A 20,527-nucleotide genomic window follows, 5' to 3' on the forward strand; every position below is an offset into this window, starting at 1 on the left:
TTGTAGCTTAAGGCAAAAAGATACCTACAATCCAGAGAGAGAAGGTCAAATCTATAGAAGATGCAGAGGAGGCAGTAGAGGTGAAAGAGATGAGTGGAGCTAAGCGGTATGTATGGGAGGAATATTTCTCATTTTCCCCATTCACTCAGAACAGCTGGCTTCCTGATGCTTTTTAGATAATCCTGGTATATATACTACTTCAACATTCGATTAACCTCTGCCTGCTTTTCTTTTTTCTGCTTCTTTATGAAAATAATCCTTAATGTTGCTTTCCATTTTTAAATGAAACTAAATCAAAACACTTCTCTCCCTTTCTGACTTCGTATTTTCCTCTCCATATTTCCCCCATCACACAAGTTAGTGTGAACCCCTCACATCCCTTTGCCAGCTCCAACCCCCAGCTCTTCTGTTGAATTGGATTCTTTCTTCAACTGTTACGCTCCCAAGCTCTGCCAAAATTTAGTGCAGTATGCTAGTTAGCTGGAAATATTAATTCAGTTTTGCACCCTCACTAGGACATTTAGAACTATATTTCATATTTTTTGATTCAAAGTTAATATTTTTTTCCTTTACTCTTTCCTTCCCACCCCCATCTCTCTCTCTAGCTTTCATTCTTCCTTTTTCTCTCTCTTCTCTCAATTCACAGGCTCAGCAACAGCACCTGCTTCACAGAAACACAGAAACAAGGCTGTTCCTGTTCTGACTTCTCTGCTGCTGCTAAGTCACTTCAATCGTGTCCGACTCTGTGCGACCCCATAGACGGCAGCCCACCAGGCTCCCCCATCCCTGGGAGTCTCCAGGCAAGAACACTGGAGTGGGTTGCCATTTCCTTCTCCAATGCATGAAAGTGAAAAGTGAAAGTGAAGTCGCTCAGTCGTGTCCGACTCTTAGCGACCCCATGGACTGCAGCCCACCAGGCTCCTCTGTCCATGGGATTTTCCAGGCAAAAGTACTGGAGTGGGGTGCCATTGCCTTCTCCTCTGACTTCTCTAGTGTTCCTTTAAAAACCAAGTGGAGATTCCCTCTTCCTGACACACACTAAAGTGAAAAGAGGCACGCACAAGGAAAACACCACAGGCAAAACAATTTACTCTGGGGGAAGCAGGACATTTTTTCCTCTTGATTTTGCCCCAGAAACCTGAAGTTCTTTTCTTTGCCTTTGTCTTCACAGTCCTGGTTTGGGGCCATAATGTTTCTTGATTTAGCTGTTCAGAGTCTCTAGATCTCTTTCTCTGTCTGCTCACTGAGTTCCTGCTGTCTTTTGCCTCTCTCTCTCTCCTTGATCTATGATGTGTGTACATGTATGTGAGAGAGGGAGAAAATACACTAAGATAAATATTCTCACCTGGGGAGTGGTTTCTAATTAAGTAATTCAGGACCGTGACCAAGAGGCTAAAATGCACAAAACAACCAAATAAAACCTCAAATTAGAAGGAAAATGGCTTAAATGGGTCCTTATCTCTGCAAGTTCTAGTTAAGCAAACAAAATAGTCTGGGACAAATGATTATGGAAACTCAGAAGAATAGAAGAAAATGTAATTAACTTCCAAGCTTCTTCCTGTTCCTCAGCCTTCTTCGACTATCCAACTCCCCAGTCATGAATTTATCCAAGGCTCCCTTATCCATACCAAAAAAAAAAGAAAGAAAGAAAAAGTCTCTGCTGCAAAGCTGGGAGGGTTAACAGAGCTGGTACCCCAGCCAGCCAGCTAACCAAAGAAGACAGCCGGTGAGGCCCTGAGCCCGCCCCCAGTCAAGCCTCCCAGCCAATGGGCGCCCGCGGGGAGTGTGGCGCTGCGTCTCATTGGCTGCCCACCTACGTGCATAGGAAAGAAAGCGAGAGGCAGGCAGGGGAGCATTGTTATCTTAAGACACTCATCTGGTGTGTGAGTCTGCAGGTGAAACTGCTTAGGTGAAAAGCGCGGAGTCGGAGCGGGGACACGCTGGGCTACAGCCTGGGATGGAATCCGCCCGCCTCGGAAGCTGCTCTGCCCGCGGCTGCTCGGGCAGCGTCTTCACTGAGCTCGGAGGACACCGTTAGCATTTGCCCGGGGATGTGCACCTGCCGTGCGCGGCGAGCGTCCGGGCAGGTCTGCAGGCAGCCGAGGGAGCAGTGAAGCTGGAGGAACTGTCTCTACCCATGGGCAAGGCAGTAATTCCGGGAGAGAGACAGGGCGAGTGAGTCTCTACAGAGTTGGGAGGAAGGCACGAGCTTGGCTTTCTCTTCGGTGCAGGGATTGAGGACTCCCGGGGTCGGGGTTGGTACTTTCCTTCCCTCTCCACCCGCGAGCGCCCCGACCCAGCGTCTGAGCCCCACTTCAAACATGCTGTGGATGCCGGGCATCCTGGCTGCTCAGCTGGAAGAAGGCAGCAGGCAAGTGGTCTAACGGCGGCGCGGCGGCGGCAGCGGCAGCAGCAAAGCCGGGAGCAAGATTTGAAAAGAGACATCCGCTCCCTTTCACACGCTGAGGGGAAGGCATTCACGTTTTCCCCAAATGAGAAGGAGCCACGAGACATCATGAAGTAAAAACTTTGGAAAGCTGCCATTGGAGATGTTGCACAAAACCCTGGAACCTTTCAGGAGTCTCCTCCCAGGCGGTGGAGGTTTGGGGAGCAGCTGATAGAGCAAGGAGGGCTCTTGCAGGACTCAAGGTAACAGTGCAGGGGGGGTTGGCGGTTTTTCTCCACCCTCCCTTTTCGTTGTCTTTTTGGTGTGTCTCTTGGTAAGGGGATGCTTTTGCTCTCCTACAGCCCTCTTGTCCTGGTGCCTGGCAGTTGCAGGCAGAGGGAATGATCCCCCTCGCCTCTTAGTTTCTGTCTTGTGGAGCTGAGCAGTGGACTTCGGGGTTTAGCTTGAGACCGTCCTGTTATTGCCTCCTGGTGTTGGTTTCACGGCGGTCACACGATTTGGGCACTCTGCCTGACCTACATTGCTTTTGCTTGGTTTAAGTCCTCAAAGTTAGTGCAACTCCCATTAGCTTCAGAAAACCTGTCAGGCTGCATAATTGCAGAAGATGACAAGGACTTCTGCCTGCCCAGCAGATGCTGGATTGGACTGTACATGGCTCCCTATGTTTGGGACGGGCCCCCAAGAGCTGAGGTCGGCATACATGATCCACATGTTCACAGATTCCTAGAGCGCTATTCACATGTCCATAGAGCTCCCTGGCATGTCTGTAGAGGCCTGTCTCTTTCTCCCACGCACATACAGCCAGGAACAAATAAGGATTGAAGAGTGAACCCTGTGGGTTGCAAATAGTCTCCCCAGGGTGACAGCAGGAACCCCACTGATTGAGTGGAAACTGGTAGCTTGCTGGGGACACTGGGGAGAGAATTGCTATGCTGGAAGGAGGGGCATGCTGAGATTATCTGGCCATCTTTCTGGGTACACATCTAATGCTGCCTATTCGTGTGTGTGTGTGTGTGTGTGTGCACGCGTATGTGCGTGTGTGTGCGTGCCTGTTAACAGCTATATGAAGGAAGCAGGCTGCCTCTAGAAGCACCATGCATGTGCAACTCCCTGCCCAGGCCCCAGATGCCTGGAGTGTTCCTACCTAGTTGGAACATGAACTTGGGAGCTGCTCTTCCAGCCCAGAGGAGTTTTCTGCTCACCAAGCAGTCCCTCTGCATGGTACATATTTATCCAGGGTATATAGACCTAAGCAAAATATTAACTAATAATCAAGCTAATGCACTGTAACATGATTGAACAGACCCTATCTATAAAGAACTGTGTGTGTGCTCTTCCTTGCTCTGGGAGTCAGGTGCCCTGAGCAGAAGCAAATGTTTTTGTTAAAAGGAGAGCAATTATAACAGGCCAGGCTTCTAGCTGGGCAATCTGAGCCTCATCCAGCAGGGACAATGATCTGTCAGCATAGAGCCATCAGGAGAATAAACGGTATATTGGAAGTCAAGTATTTCTGTCTCTGTCTTCTCCAGACATGTGCAGGGCGAAGAGATTCTCTTTCTGACCATGCTTCCTAGAATACGTGCAATTGCCAGTGTTAACCAAGAAGCTAAAGTATTTTACAAAATCCCCTGGGGGGCAGTCTGATGACATCAGACAACAGCAAAGTGATTCTGGAGTTTGTGTGTTTTCCCTCTTGGTTTCACATAGTTATGTGTATATTATTTGTTGACGGCAGGACCCTCTGGAGTTCCCTTCCATCCAAAATAAGTTGCTTTGCAGCACTCGGGGCATGACCAAGCACTGCTGTCACAATGATCCTGAAATTTTCTATCACAGCTGCTGCTATACATATGTGTGTGTGTGTGTGTGTGTGTGTGTGTGTGTGTATACCTTCTTTTTAGCTTCTGACTACTTTCCTACTGTGGGGAAAAACGCATGCTTTGTTCCTTCGAGGAGGGATATGTTTTGAGTTGGTAGAGAGCCTGGATACTGTGAAATGTTTGAGGAAGAAGTAAATATCAGACCATGGTTTTCCCTGCTGGAGGGCAGCTGGCACCAAAGGGTTTAACAGCTGTTCTGCAGCCATGGAGAAGACAGTACCATCCCGGACTCTTGCTTCTCACTCCTCCCCAAAAATGGGGCTGGCTTTGTCTCCAAGAATGTAGTGATGTGTGCTGCAGTGTGGCCACAAGAAAGGAGGAAAGGAGGGATGAGCTGGGGAGTGAGGAGGGCTCCTGCTCTGTTAGCATTGGGCCAGACTCAGGGATGGGGGATGTCTTCCCCCATTTAGGCCCTTAAGATCATCCCCTGGGTTTTCCCTCCTGGCCTTCTAACAGGTTGTTTACTGAGCAAGACCAGAGGGCAAAGAACATACCTGCGTCATCAACTCCTTCTGATCCCTTCTCCCAAGACACAGGCTGGCCACTGGGGAGCCTGGCACAAAAACCATCCCCTCTGAGACGGTGCTCCAAAATCCCTCCCTAGCTCACAAACAAGAAGAAATCTGGAGGGACTGGAGACATCTGTGTGGGCACTTTCTGCTGAGTGGGGTGCTTAGTGTTGAGGGTTCCCGGATAGCGTTTTGTTTTCTACACTGTGCAGACTATTTTTGGTGATTCAACTCTTTCTCTTAAATAATAAGACCTTGTATGTACATTTTACAATGGCATACTTTTCCAAAGGGCTAGAGGTATTTTAGGGAGTTCATCTAATTAATCTTCACATGCCTTATGGTCTCATTTATCTTTGATTACCCTAACAAGTAGAGCTAGAATGAGTTTAGCCTCCTTCGAAAAAGGAGGGCAGAGGATCTTGGAAAGATGAACTAGTTTACTCTGGAACAATTCAGGGAAACTATGGAATGGCTCTGGGTCTCGTCACTCCTAAATCACCCCCAGGCTCTCCAGATATCTCCTAGGGAATGGTTTAATTGTGGTAGCCATGATTTGACTCAGCTGTTCTATAATTCGCAGGAATGGGAGGCTGCAGTAACCTAGGACTTTGCCTCTAGCACTGACCTAAGAGCTATGAGGGATACAAAGTCTTATAAAACCTTGTCTTTGCCCTCAGTGATCTTACATTCTAGTTAGGAAAATAGGCTTACATCTGGGGGAAAGGTAAATGACAACAGACATTCTAAACAGCCGTGCCATTCAATACAAGAAATTCACAAGGCTGACCTAATTCATCTACAATCGATTTGTACAGATAACAAGAGCTCTCAGTATTCCAAGGAAGGAAAATTTGAATTGTGCCTTGGGAGATAGAGTGGGATTTGTTTGGAGAGGGAGAGATGGTAAAAAGATCCCAGTTGACAGAGAGGCTCACTGCAGCACAGTTGAGGGAGCTGGAAACTTCAAGGCTTGCATGTTTCCATGGGATTTGCTCTAAGCCACTTCTCCACTTGGATCCTGGTAACTGCATACATCTGGATTAATTACTTGAAGCATAGAGTGGCCTAGGGGAAGCTGCCCTCACATGAGATGGAGGGATTTGAAATGTTGGACATCTCATTAGACACTGAAAATTACCTAAGCCTTCTACCCACCCTCAAGTCTAATCCATATACTATGGGAAAGATAGTGCTCAGGGTCAGAGAGCTTATCAATAGCATATCAAAAATTTTGGAGAAAGACATTGGGGGCAGAGGGAGTAGGCAAATTTCAAGAGAATATGAGAAAATCTTCTCATATTTTTTTTAGACTGAGAATCTCCTGAGAGTGAGAGCCTTGATTTTCCTTCATTTCCTGTTTCCCCACCCAAATATCCCTACTGGGGTTTACCTGGAGCCAGCAAAATGCCAAAGCCCTCAGGCATTTAGCATTGAGGAGGAGACTTTATGTCTTAAGATTCCTGAGCGTGCCCATGTACATAACCTCTCATCTTCCCTCCTTTTCCTTTTTAATAAAACATATGCTGTAGCAGTCACCAAGGAGGAGACCACAAAAGCAAGAGGGTGGGTGCAGTATCGCCCGCAGCTGTACCACGAGGAACTGTGATTGCTCAGCTGAACAGCAGAGGGGGGCAGTCAATCTGCCAGCCAAGGAAGGGCCAAGGGCTGCCTGGCACCCGGAGATGGCTCCGACCTGACAGCCACACACACTGGCTCCAGTCGTGAGCCTTGTTTTCTAGCGAAGGGGTCAAGGCAAACACAGAACTGGTGAAACCCTATTCCTCAGCCTTCCTTTGGTTTAAGACCTTCATTCTCTCCACCTGTCGCTGGCTGCTTGGGTGGCCCCATTCTGACATGGACAAAATTCCAGTGGGGCACTGAGAATGGACTGACTTACCTAAAGTCACTTCATCGTGGCTCTCAGGTCAAAAGGAAGGTCCCCAAGAGCCTGGTGGGTGTGTGATTGCTTGGCCCCAGGAGTTCACTCTAAGGACAAGTCCTCAGGGATATGTGCTTTCTCCTGAAAATTCTCCCTTAGGCCTTGTTGTCACCTTTGTTTCCTATGCTAAGTGACCCTGAGCTGGTTGGTGGGACAGAGGCCCTTTATTTTATTCTCAATTATTGCCTGCCATGTTTGGGAGCTAACCTAGAGGTCCAGGCCCATGGGCATGTGGTTAGCGACATGGGCCAAAGCCCCTTCCATTTTGGGGATGAAGAGAGACAGTCCAGTTGTCCTTCAGCCTGGGGGCTGCAAGGGATGGGTCTCATTTCACTGATTAGGATGCAGGCTGCTGTCTCTGGAAACTATTGCTCTGCCGTGCAGATGGAAGTAAGATTGAGGAACATCATTAGAGTATGGAATTCTCAACAGCCAAATGCTCCTTCGTTCCTTTCACTGAAGCTCACGTGAAACATAAATATACCTGGCATGCTGGATTAGGTGAAGGGTGGGCAATCTGATACCTCCCAGGACTGAGCTCTGCCCCACACTGTAGTATGGTGGCCACCGGCCACGTGTAACTCTTGAGCACTTGCAATGAGTGTCGAAAGTGTAAAAATGCACACTGAATTTTGAAGACATGGCTTAAAGAAAAAGAATGTCAAATACCACAGTTTCTTTTAATATTGGGGTTAAATAAGATATATTATGATTAGTTTCACCCATTTCCCTTTACTCTAATGTGGCTCACATTCTATTTCTTTTGGGCAATGCTGGTCTAGTTTTGCAGAGCAGTGACAGCTAATGTGGAGAAAGAACAGAGGCTTACTAAAACAAGAGGGGCCAGAAACATAAAGAGAGAGAACTTGGATGGAAGGATGGTGAGCAGCCCAGAGAGTGTCTGTCATGTATTTCCAAAACTGAAAGTCAAGGAGGGTACAGATAGCTGAAGTTGGCTGTTTTGATGATGACCTTGTCAACTGTGACTCAGCCCAGTCTAAAGCATTTGGAGAGCATTGTTACTCCCAGTTCACATGGAAACAATTAGCAGGTAGGAGGCCTAGGAATTTTATCCTTAACTTTTTTGTGTTTCTGCCTGACAGTAGAAATATCCAAGTTAAATATCTTTAGAGTCTCACTCTAAAGTGTTAGGACACAGTAGTTGGGATCAGCTGGGTCTGTTTGTGGAGAAGGCAATGGCAACCCACTCCAGTACTCTTGCCTGGAAAATCCCATGGACAGAGGAGCCTGGTAGGCTGCAGTCCATGGGGTCGCAAAGAGTTGGACATGACTGAGCGACTTCACTTTCACTTTTCACTTTCATGCACTGGAGAAGGAAACGGCAACCTACTCCAGTGTTCTTGCCTGGAGAATCCCAGGGACGGGGGAGCCTGGTGGGCTGCCGTCTATGGGGTCGCACAGAGTCGGACACAACTGAAGCGACTTAGCAGCAGCAGCAGCAGCAGGGTCTGTTTGACTTTCAAATCCCCTTCTTCCTTCTTCTCACGCCTACCATATCATCATCTTTCCTTGGGAGAGTTTTCCTTCAAACAAGATATGTTGATGGTTTGGTGGGGAGAAAGAAAAGTCACTGCTATATGTTAGAGATTCTTTTGTGGACCTATCAGTAAAAAGAATGGGGAGAAGACATAATTGTTGAATTATATTTAATAAGTACAGATTTGAACACTAAAGTCCACTCATTGTTATGTTCTTTATTATTATTTGCTGCAATAAGGTTTGGCCACAACAGGAATTCCTCATATTTGTTCAGCCTTCAATAGTTTACGAAATGCTTTATCAGCTTTCTCTCAACCAATTTTCACAACATCCCTGTGGGGTGGTTAATATCTCAATTCAAATTTTTCCATGATCTCCCCCTAAACTTTCTGATCCCTCACTTTATATGCACTTCATTCAATCTTGCTTAATCAAACTGGTTTACTTACTGTTCTTCAGTGTTCACTGTGTAAAGTAGGGATTGTAACTGAACCTCAGTTTTATCATTTGTAAAAAAAAAAAAAAATAATAATGCGCCATCTCTCGATCTGTTCTAAATATTAAGTGAGGTGAAATACATAAGAAGCCAAACACAGTTCCAGGCACATGACAAATGTCAACATTCTTTCCAACCAAACATCTTTCACTTTGATGATTGCCAAGATTAAAATGTTCACAGGCGAACACATTATATACCCGTTTCACACACATAATGATTCCTCTCTCCAAATTCCCTGCTTTGGTTAATGGGATGACCAATCCCCCAGGGGCAAAATTAAGAAGGACAGGTTGTCCTGAGCTCTGCTTTCTCTCACACAGCTCCCTTCACCCCCAGTTCAGTTCATTCACTCAGTCATGTCCACCTCTTTGCGACTCCATGGACTGAAGCATGCCAGGCTTCTCTGTCCATCACCAGCTCCTGGAACTTGCTCAAATTCATGTCCATCAAGTTGGTGGACCTCAGCTTTATCTAACTCAATGAAACTATGATCCATTCCATGTAGGGCCAACCAAGACGGACGAGTCATGGTGAATAGTTTTGACAAAACGTAGTCCACTGGAGAAGGGAATGGCAAACCGCTTCAGTAGTCTTGCCTTGAGAACCCCATGGACAGTATGAAAAGGCAAAAAGATATGACACTGAAAGATGGACTCCCCAGCTAGGTAGGTGCCCAGTATGCTACTGGAGAAGAGTGGAGAAACAACTCCAGAAAGAATGAAGAGTCAGAGCCAAAGCGAAAACAATGCCCAGCTGTGGATGTGACTGGTGGTGGGAGTAAAGTCTGATGCTCCAAAAAGCAACATTACATAGGAACCCGGGATGTTAGGCCCATGAATCAAGGCAAATTGGAAGTGGTCAAACAGGAGATGGCAAGAGTGAACATTGACATTTTAGGAATCAGCGAACTAAAATGGGTTGGAATGGGTGAATTTAATTCACATGACCATTATATCTAATACTGTGGGCAAGAATCCTTTACAAGAAATGGAGTAGCCCTCTTAGCCAACATAGGACTTCCCTGGTGGCTCAGATGGTAAAGCGTCTGTCTACAATGCAGGAGACCTGGGTTCGATCCGTGGGTTGGGAAGATCCGCTGGAGAAGGAAATGGCAATCCACTCCAGTGCTATTGCCTGGAAAATCCCATGGACAGAGGAGCCTGGTAGGCTACAGTCCATGGGGTCGCAAAGAGTTGGACACGACTGAGAGACTTCACTTACATAGTCAACAAAAGAGAGTCTGAAATGCAGTACGTGTGTTCAGTCATAAAAATGACAGAAAGCAAACCATTCAATATCACAGTAATCCAAGTCTATGTCCCACCCAGTAATGCTGAAGAAGCTGAAATTGAACAGATCTATGAAGATCTACACCCACTCCAGTACTCTCGCCTGGAAAATCCCATGGACCGAGGAGCCTGGTAGGCTGCAGTCCATGTGGTCGCTAAGAGTCAGACACGACTGAGTGACTTGACTTTCACTTTTCACTTTCATGCATTGGAAAAGGAAATGGCAATCCACTCCAGTGTTCTTGCCTGAAGAATCCCAGGGACGGGGGAGCCTGGTGGGCTGCTGTCTATGGGGTTGCACAGAGTCGGACATGACTGAAGTGCCTTAGCAGCAGCAGCATGAAGATCTACAACTAACACCCTTCTAGAACTAACACCCGAAAAAGATGTCATTTTCATCATAGGGGACTGGAATGCAAAAGTAGGAAGTCAAGAGATATTGGAGTAACAGGCAAATTTGGCCTTGGAGTACAGAATGAAGCAGGGCAAAGGCTAATAGAGTTTTGCCAAGAGAACACACTGATCATGGCAAACACCTTCTTCCAACAACACAAAAGAAAACTCGACTACACATAGACATCACCAGATGGTCAATACTGAAATCAGATTGATTATATTCTTTGCAGCCAAAGATGGAGAAGCTCTATACAATCAGCAAAAATAAGACTGGGAGCTGACTGTGGCTAAGATCATGAACTCCTTATTGCCAAATTCACAACTTAAATGGAAGAAAGTAGGGAAAACCACTAGACCATTCAAGTACAACCTACATCAAATCCCTTACGATTATACAATGTAAGTGCCAAACAGATTCAAGGGATTATATCTGATAGAGGGTCTGAAGAACTATGGATGGAATTTCATGACATTGCACAGGAGGCAGAGATCAAGACCATCCCCAAGAAAAAGAAATGCAAAAAGGCAAAAAGGTTGTTTGAGGAGGCCTTACAAATAGCTGAGAAAAGAGAAGTGAAAGGCAAAGGGGAAAAGGTAAGATCTACCCATCTGAATCCACCCCCATACCCAATCAATTCGGACTTAAGGAGACATACCTCCTGCTGATCTCTCAAAGCCATCCTCCCCTTCCCTTCTCCTTCAGCCCCTGTCTGTCTGGCTCTCATCCCTCTCACCTGGACTTACCCTGTACTTGGTCTCTCTGTCTCCTTTTTTTAAGGTCTACCCAATCCAGCATCTCATTTGGCTGGAGTGATCTTTCAAACTGGTAAATGCCATTATGCTGTTTCTTTTAGGACGGTTCTCCTGTGGCTCCTCCCTGCTATCAGGAGAAAAACCCAAGTTTGTTAGCATCACAAAGAGGAGGCCCTTCAGGATCTGGTCCAGCAGCCCCTCCACGTCTCTGTTTCCTTCCCCCTTCTCAGTCCAGCTACCTGAACCACAGGCAGTTTCCTCAGCATCCCAAGCTGTTAGATGTGCTGTGTCTTTTGTGGAGAACCTTCCCTTGCCCTATGGTCTGTTTCCTGAGGGTTACTGAGCTTTAACACTCCGTAAGGATACTCTCCTTATGGAAGAGAAGACTTGCCCAAGACAAGGAATTAACTGCCTCCTCTTCTACACCCCTGCACATCTCACTCAAACTCTGTTTTGTACTATACCAAGCACACTACAGTGATCTGTTCCTATGGCCCTCTCCTGCACTCAGAGGCACGGTTGGGGTTGGAGTTCTAAGACGCATTTGTCAGGAATACTTATTCAGAATATTATGGATACTGTATGTACCAGGTACTCTTCTTAGGCACTGGGAGTTCTGCAGCGAATAACAGATAAAAACCCTGCCATCAAGATGCTTACACTCTAGAGGATGATAATCATAATAATGATTACTATTGACATGCCTGATAATAGTGGTACTTAATGTGTAGTCCTTATCTGTCTTACACAGAAGTACTTACCCTTTAGTAGGACTTAGGTGTCAGGCCCTATACTGAAGGTTTTACATATATTAACTCATTGCCTTCATGTCATGATTCTATCATTCTCATTTTAATAAATCTTATATTCCCATTTTACAGATGATGAATTGGAAGCCCAGGGAGGTTAAATAATTTTTCCAAAGTCACACAGCTAGTAAGAGGTGGCTGACATTCTAACCCAGTTTAGATACTGAGTCTATATTGCTTATTACTACATATCCATGAAGAGAAATATGTAGACAAATAAATGAGATATTTTCAGTGCTGATAATGAAGAAAAGCATCAAAATGGAGTACAGTAGGAGAGAGTGATTGAGGTGGTGGTCAGGGAAGGTGTCTTTGAGAAGGGAACATTTAAATTGGAAATGGATCTATCAGTTGCGTGTGTGCGCGCTAAGTTGCTTCACTCATGTTTGCCTCTTTGAGACCCCTTGGACTGTAGCCCACCAGGCTCCTCCGTCCATGGGATTCTCCAGGCAAGAATACTGGAGTGGGGTGCCATGTCCTCTTCCAGGGGATCTTCCTCATCCAGGGATGCAACCTGTATCTCTTATGTCTCCTGCATTGGCAGGTGGGTTCTTTACCACTAGCGCCACCTGGAAATTCCAGGTGGGATAGAATCTGGGGTCTAAAGAAAAGAAACTGTGGACTCAGTAACCAAGTTCTGGTGGCTGTAATGTAATGACCATCCGCCACCACTGAAGTTACCAGCTTTGGTCCAGGGCTGGGGGAGGGGGCGTACAGCGCAAGCGCTAGGAAGCAGCACATGGCCCACATGTTCGCAAAGCTCTCTCCCATCAGTCCACTTGTCCTTCTGTTCTTTGGGGTTAAGACGCATCTCACAGGATGTCTGGTTGCCTGCTCTCCACAGAGGTGGGGGGTGTGGACACACACATTTGCACGCGTGTGTGTCCCTGCTCTGCCGAGCCACTTGGTTTATGCCTCTCCTGTGAAAGACGTGTCACTCAGAGCCTTAGTTAAGTGACAGGCACGGGCACAGCAAAAAAGGCTGGAGACGAGCCAGTGGCGTGAGCAAAAGGGAAAAGGAAAATTATTTTTTTAACAAGACAAGAAGTGAATTGGACTGGAGGGAGAAATGGGAATTTGACCAGGGAGGGGTATACTGAGGGCAGTGCTTCTGAGATACTGCCAGTTAACCTGGATGGTAGTAAAGATTAAAAAAATAAATGATTTGGAGAGCAGATAAAACCTGGGAGGGGGCAAGTTCACACCTATTTAATATACAACTGAAGCATACTTGATAAACACTGTACTAGGCTTTTTTTGAAACCTATATTTTCTCATTTAATCTTTTACTATAACCTTATGAAGTATCATTCCTGTTTACAGACTGAAACTGGGGAAGGCAAAACCCGGAGACTCTTGCTCCTGTGCCATGCCCTCTGCTTTCCTCACAGGAAAAGTTCTGAGAGTCAGCAAGGTGGGGAGAAAAGGCTCCTGATTTCGGGGTCAGACAAATTGGGCTTTGATCTACTCCTGGTCACTCGCTAGCTGTGTGACCTTGGATATATTACACAACCTCCCTGAGCTTCATATAGTAAGATGGAGAGGATAGCCCCTTATATCATGAAGTACAAACATCATGAAGATTAAAGACAGTGTTTGAAAAACATCAGCAATGTACCTGCCACACAATGGGCGTTGAGAAAATGACAGCTGCTGGTTGTGTGTCCCTAAGTATTAAATCTCCCAAGACATTGACTTCCTTCGAGAACAGAAATGGCATTTAGCTATGGTCAGTGAGGGTCAGGTACTAGCCTCGGGATTTGCAATTGGATGCTAGAGCATCCAGACCTACCTGGCAGCAGTTACCATGTGAAGCGCTCGCCAGGCACTGCTCATTTAATCACCTAACAACACTTTGAGAAGGGTTGTTATCTTCAGTTTATAGTTGAAAAAATTTAAGTTCAGGGACATAAAATAACCTGAGGTCACTCAGCTTAGAAGTGGCAGAGCTCAGGTTTGAACTCAGATTTGTGAGATCCCAAGGCCCAGTGCTCTTTGACACTGGACTTTCAATGTGATCATTGTCTTAGGTAACATGAAGGGGAAAGGGCGCCTTTGTGGTTAACGTCGGGGTAGCTGCTCTGAGGACAAGGCTAAATCGGTTAGGAGTGGGATGGAAGCATTGTTAAACCCTCAGGGTATTTCTGGAGCAGGTCACAAGGTCACAAAGTTTTAAGTGCAATGCTTTACACATCTTGGGCACTTAAGATGTGTGGGCGGAATGTAAGTGCCTCTGCTTCTGGATATAGGTGCACTCCATGTTCAAATGAAATAAGAGGTGAGTGTCCTTATGCTTGGAGGAAAGGTTTCCCTGAATTACACAAAGGTATATTGCCAGCAGTTTTAACCTTTTTTAAAAGCAGTAGAAGTCTAATCAAATAAATCCTTACCCAGAACCCCAATATGTGAAGCAGATAAAAGCAGATGTCTTTGACTGGAGCAGGTCTGGGGGCCCAGAGCTTCCCCACCTGTCAGTTCTCTTTCTTTACCTGCAAGTGATCCTTGAGACATCTCCTTGGAACCTAAAGGCTGTTCAAAAACACGTTGAAAATCACCGTGCTAGAGTTCCTTTAAAACACCGGGCTTATGATTCATTTACTAAAATTGATTTTAAAATATAAGATTATCATTAATGCTGACACACCTGTGAAGGGAGCCTAGGATGAATTCCTCTTGTTCTTGGTCATTGAAGATGTGTGAAATTCAATGCCTAAAAATGCCTGTGGTGTGCCACACACAGTGCTAGGCACCAAATGTACCAGCTGTGCAATCTTTTAGTTATAATTACGTCCTTTGCAATAGATGGGCTTCAGGTGGCTCAGTGGTAAAGAATCTGCATGTCAATGGAGGGTCTGGAAGATCCCCTGGAGGAGGAAATGGCAACCCATTCCAGTCTTCTTGCTTGGAAAATCCCATGTGCAAAAAAGCCTGACAGGCTGCAGTTCATGGAGTGACCAAGAGTGAGACACGACTGAGTGACTGAGCCTGCCCATGCAATAGGTATCACTATTCCCATTATAAAAATGAAAGAAAAAAAAAAGAGTACTTAGAGGTTAAGTCAGTTACCCAAGATCTCACAACTAGAGTGACTAGTGGAGCTAGGATTCAAACCCAAGACACAGCATGGGTTGGAGAGCCGGAGTCTTGCTGCCAACCCTGCAGCCTGTTCAAGCATGGATGGGGAAGAATAGTGCCTCTCTCAAAGTTTCTTACTTTTCGTGATGCTCCTCAGTTGTGAGATTTAAAAAAAAAAAAAAAAAATCTCTGGATCCTCTGGCCTTCAGTGACTCTGATTTCATAGGACACCCAGGTCTCCCAGGAGCCAGGCTGTGGTCCTCGCCCATTATCCGTCCTTTCCCTCCCTCAGACCCAACCTCAGAGACGGTCTGGCCATCAGAGTCCAGCCCCAACAGCAAAGGGGGTACCCTGCTCTGACCCTCACTCTGGGGGCAGCAGCCGAATCCAGGCTGAGCCTGCAGCGATTCCCGCTCCGGAGTAGTCGGATAGCTGAGATGGGGCTTCCGGGAAGAGTGCGGGGTGGGGCTGCAGAGGGAAGTCCTTGGAATCCCCTTGAGGTTATAAGAACGCTTAAGCACTCGGTAGGGAGTGCGGGGGCAGTTAATTTCTGCCTCCCCTCACTCTGTGTTCAGCCATTTAGCATATTATAAATGCGCCGACAGGCAGGAGCTGGGGAGGTAGAGGAGCATTGTTCCCGGGGGGCAGGGGGTAGTAGGGGTGCTCCCAGCCCGCGCCCCTTTCCCTTTCCGCAATCTTCGCCCTTTGGGATGTGAGCCCTGCGGGATAACAGAGCAAGGTCGGCATCCTCCTGAAGCCTCAGGGCACTGGAGACCCCTAGAGGCAGACGGCTGTGTTACACGCCCTTTGGCCGTGGAGGCGCAGGCAAGATTCTTGCCTGGAAGATGCTGAGGAGTGGCTGGAACCTTTCTTAAAAGCCTTACCTGTGAGTACAGTCCCGGCAGGCTCCAAAGGGAAAGCAGAAGGTGTATGTGTGTGTGTGTGTGTGTGGGTGCGTGTGTGTGTGTGTGTGGGTGCGTGTGTGTGTGTGTGTGGATGTGAATGGGTGTGAGTGAGTGAGTGAGACATACTGTGGTCCTTCCTCCTTCCCTCCCTCTCTGCCCCACCCATTCAACTCCCCACCACCTCCATCAAAATGATATCTTTTCCTCAGGGCCCTTCACACCTCTCAGTAACCTGATCAACTAATTTGTGCTGAAGTATTAATGACTAATAACGATTTAATGTGCTGCCCTCTCAATTAACACTTGAGCATTTTGAAAGAGAAATTCACAGATTTTAACCTAAGTAGGAGACTTGGTGGGTTTTTTTTTTTTTTTTCCCTTTTGAGAGGAACTGGAGGCCCCTTAAAAGGGACCACACTGACAGCTGCCTATTCAGTACATTTGCTACCTCACTCTTGACTTCAGCAAGGTTTGGAAATATTATGCAGGGCCTTGCACAGAATTTTCCAGAGGCTTGCTCTAATCCACAGTCCTTCAAAACAGTGCCTTGTGCTGCTGGTGGGAAGACATAGGACGCCTCATCTCCTTCTCTTCCTCTTGCCAAGCTAAGTGGGGATTTATTTGATGGAACCTAAGGCAACTCAGCCCGTGACAACACCCCAATAACCTTTCTTAAGAAGAGAAAGCTGCAGCATAAGAATTAGCCTAGATGCTTACTGTTATCTCAGTATTATCTCTCCAGAAGTTGAATGTGCTCTCACTTACAGATAAGATGACCTAGTTATCAAGAGAATAGGCTCAGGGACTTCTAACTTGGGTTTAAGTCATTGGTAAGCCTTGCCATGTGCTAAGTATCTGACTTTCCCAGTTACCTATGTAAGCCTCAGTTTCCACATCTGTAAAATGGATGTATTGTGTACTCATAGGATAGTTTTGAGTATGAAATGAAATAATGCAGAATAGTGCTCAATAAGTGACAGTTCTTTTTCTTAATCACCATATTTTTTTTTTTACCATTTTAATTATTTTTGCCCTATCCCAAACTTTCAGTGCAGGGCAGCATACATATGTGGTATTTATTACTGAAAAGCAGGTGTAGCAACCCAGCCTCTTAGGCATGGTTGGCTTGATAATGAACTAGATTTCTCTCCAGGTGACAGCACTGTGAGGTGGTTTTTTGTTTTTTGTTTTTTTTTTTTTTTTTTGCCCCTCTGCTTGGTTTCTTTAAATGTATCTCAAAACTGCAGTGAGCGGAATGGATCTGGCAGTGACTTAAAAAGACTTAATGCATTTTGGAAAGAAAAAAAAGCCACAACAAAAACCGGTTTGTTTCTGTGATATATGGTGCGTGTGATATGACAAAAATCCATTTTTATGCTTAGGAAAATTGGCTAATTTTAAAACATTTGACACACGCCATATGCATGTAGAGTCGTGATAGATTTTGCTCAGGCAAACAGCAGAAGAGCACAGGGCCAGTGATAGCTCACTGGTTAACCAATGACTTAAGCTTCAGACAGTTCAATTCTTATTTAGTGGCAGCCCTGCTCCACAGAGAACAGCGGGAAAAAGGAAAATGGACTCACTGTGGCCTCAGGTGCTGGAGTCAGATATTTGATCATAAAGATACTATGACTGAGCTGGGGACACAGACACTGTTGTGATGACAGGAGTAGGGAGAGACTTAGGAACCTACCGAGGTAGCAAGCTTCATGTGCAAGAGAGTGAACAGCTTATCATAAAGATATCACCTAGATAAAGGAGGAGAATAGTGCAAAGGACACTGAATTGTTGAGCTGCCCTGATTTGGGGAAACTCCTGAGCTTTGCCTGCTCAGTTCTCCTGTTGTACACGTAGATGATTTTTGGATTTCAAGTACTACTTAGGGTGTCCTTTAGAATCATCTGATCCTCTGGTTTATAGTTCTGGATAAACCACACTGAAAGGAAAATTCCATATATTTTCATTTATTGCTAGTAAGGGCAAAGAGACTACATAGGAAAATAAAATGCTCTAAAAATTACGCATGAATTTAGGAGTGACTATGAAAAGTTTAAAACAGAGATAAGCCCTCTGTTGACCTGCTTCACATTCATACCTGTGTAGGTCAGCCAGATACCCAACCCCATTATAGTCTCAGGATATGCATTCTGTTTGACTCAAAAAAAAAAAAAAAAAAAAGAGCCTTTTTTTTTTTCTTCATTTTTAGGCAATATTTAATTAGTGACTATAGAGGGAAAAAGCTAAACAGCTCAGAGAAGGCTTATGGTTTAGGTCTGCAGGACTCAGCAATTTGACATTCTATTCCTGTTATTTCTCACCTTAAACCGAACAGAGTCAGCAGAGGTTTTTTTGTTGTTGTTTTTCCTTCCCCAAACTCATCTCCCTATTAGGTTTCCTTGCCCATTACTTCCCACTCTCATCGTTTACTTCATTTGCTCTCTTTGTTCTGTTTCCTAGCCCATTTTTCCCCAGGATATCAAAAACAGACCCTCCTCCCAATATTCATTTGTGACTGAGCCATTCAAGAGAGAAATTAATTCTTTTTCTTCCTACTTGAGGCTTCCCAGGTGGTGCAGTGGTAAAGAATCTGCCTGCCGATGCAGGAGATGCAAGAGTTCGATCCCTGGGTCGGGAAGATTCCCTGTAGTAGGAAATGGCAACCCGTTCCGGTATTCGTGTCGGGGACATCCCATGAATAGGGGAGCCTGGCAGGCTACAGTCCGTGGGGTCACAAAGAGTCAGATACGACTGAGCACACGCGCATACTCCCTACTTTAATTGCTGAGATGAGTCCCTTGTATCCTATGTGAACTTGGCTACTGAGGGACTGCAGCCAAAGCCCTACAGTGATTCCAGGCAGGAGGCTGAGTGTCTCTGTGTGTGCATGCTACCTTGCTTCAGTCGTGTCTGACTCTGTGCAACCCTATGAACTACAGCTCGCCAGGCTCCTCTGGCCACAGGATTCTCCAGGCAAGAATACTAGAGTAGGTTGTATGCCCTCCTCCAGGAAATCTTCCCAACCCAGGGAGCAAACCCTTGTCTCTTACATCTCCTGTGTTGGCAGGTGGGTTCTTTACCACTAATACCACCTGGGGGCCCCTAAGCGTCCCCAGTTCCCTTCATAATTATAGACTGTAAACACCTTGAAGGCAGGGTCTGGGCATTGTATCTCCAGCTCCTTGGCACAATACCGAGCACAGGGAAAACCTTTACTGTTTATGCAATTAAACCAACAGACAAACCTCACTAGTTATCCCACTGTACCTACTTTTTATTAAAATAGGGGCTTCTGGGAAGTTAATGAGTATTCTTCCTATTAAGGAAAATTTAGTATTCAAGATTTCAGATGTATAGAATTCCAAAATTAGGGCTGTGTTTTCTTTAAGGTCGTCATTCTCAAAATTTAATGTGCACCTGGGGAGCTTGTTAAAATGCAGAATCTTCAGCCCTTCCTTCAGAGTCTGATTCTGTAGGGCTTGTGTGAAATTCAGAAAACTGCATTTTTAACAAGCAGATGATATAAAAACTACACTTTGAGGCAAGGGAGGGCATGGCAACCCACTCCAGTACTCTTGCCTGGAGAATCCCATGGACAGTGGAGCCTAGTGGGCTATAGTTCATGGGGTCGCAAATAGCTGGACACGACTGAAGTGCTTAGCACACATAGATGAAGTGTTATCCAACTCAGTTTGGTAGAACATTAATGTCCCTTAAGCAGTGAATGAATGTCATGTAGAAGAAAATGTTCTGGGCTTGGAAAAGTTGGGGAACCCAGTATTTTTCCCCTCTTATGCCCATCCCCTCCTTCACGATTATAGGTTTACAATATATGTAACATATTAGATATTCTGAAAAGTTCTGCAACAAAGAAATAGTTTCAGTTTTGTTTAACCAAATATTTCTAGTATGTCTGGACCTTAAGTTTATTTTATTGCTAAAAGCTTATTGTGACTAATTTGGTATGGAGAACATTGCCATGTGGGAGTTACTGATACCTTCTGGGCAAGGGTGATATTGCAGCCCAGCTCAACTACAAATTAAATTCCTCAAGGAAAGAATGAACAAAGTTTAGTGTGGAGTTGAGGGAATCACTAAACATGGGGAATATCTCATAGTCTGGAGATGTGTTTGGTATAATAGCCATTATTTGTTAAGCATTTATTATTTCCCAGGCATGACTCTACATTTTGTTTTTAATATACACTAACTCATTTACTTCTCAGAACAAGCCATGAATCAGATATTTTTATTATCCCCATTCATGGAGGATGAAACTGACATACTGAGAGGCTAATAATTTGCTCACGATCCCAGAGTTTGAAAGTGGTGGAGTGGGATTTGAACCCAGGCAATCTGCCTCTAGAGCCTACCCTGTTATCCACTCTATCAGACAGCCTCTCCTCCAGTAATGAGGCTCTGGAAATTTATTTCTGGGAGGAACAACAGCTCCAGCAGACATAGCCTGTTCAGGAGCCATGATGCCTCAGTCCCTGAGGATTCTCTCCTGTATATGAGGGCCTGTGATCATTGCCCCTATTCATCAGAGAATTTATTATAATG

General features: G+C 45.5%; 1 protein-coding gene across 1 annotated transcript in view; it reads left to right on the forward strand.

Moving 5' to 3' along the window:
* The first annotated feature begins 1,857 nt into the window (after positions 1 to 1,857).
* BRINP2 (BMP/retinoic acid inducible neural specific 2) overlaps positions 1,858 to 20,527 on the forward strand; it is a 144,008-nt gene continuing 125,338 nt past the window's right edge. Inside the window, exon 1 of the mRNA XM_069546137.1 lies at positions 1,858 to 2,649. The gene's annotated coding sequence lies outside the window, so the exon portion shown is untranslated. The remainder of the gene's footprint in view (positions 2,650 to 20,527) is intronic.

The sequence above is a fragment of the Ovis canadensis genome, chromosome 12 (assembly GCF_042477335.2).
Source record: "Ovis canadensis isolate MfBH-ARS-UI-01 breed Bighorn chromosome 12, ARS-UI_OviCan_v2, whole genome shotgun sequence".
Lineage (NCBI taxonomy): Eukaryota > Metazoa > Chordata > Mammalia > Artiodactyla > Bovidae > Ovis > Ovis canadensis.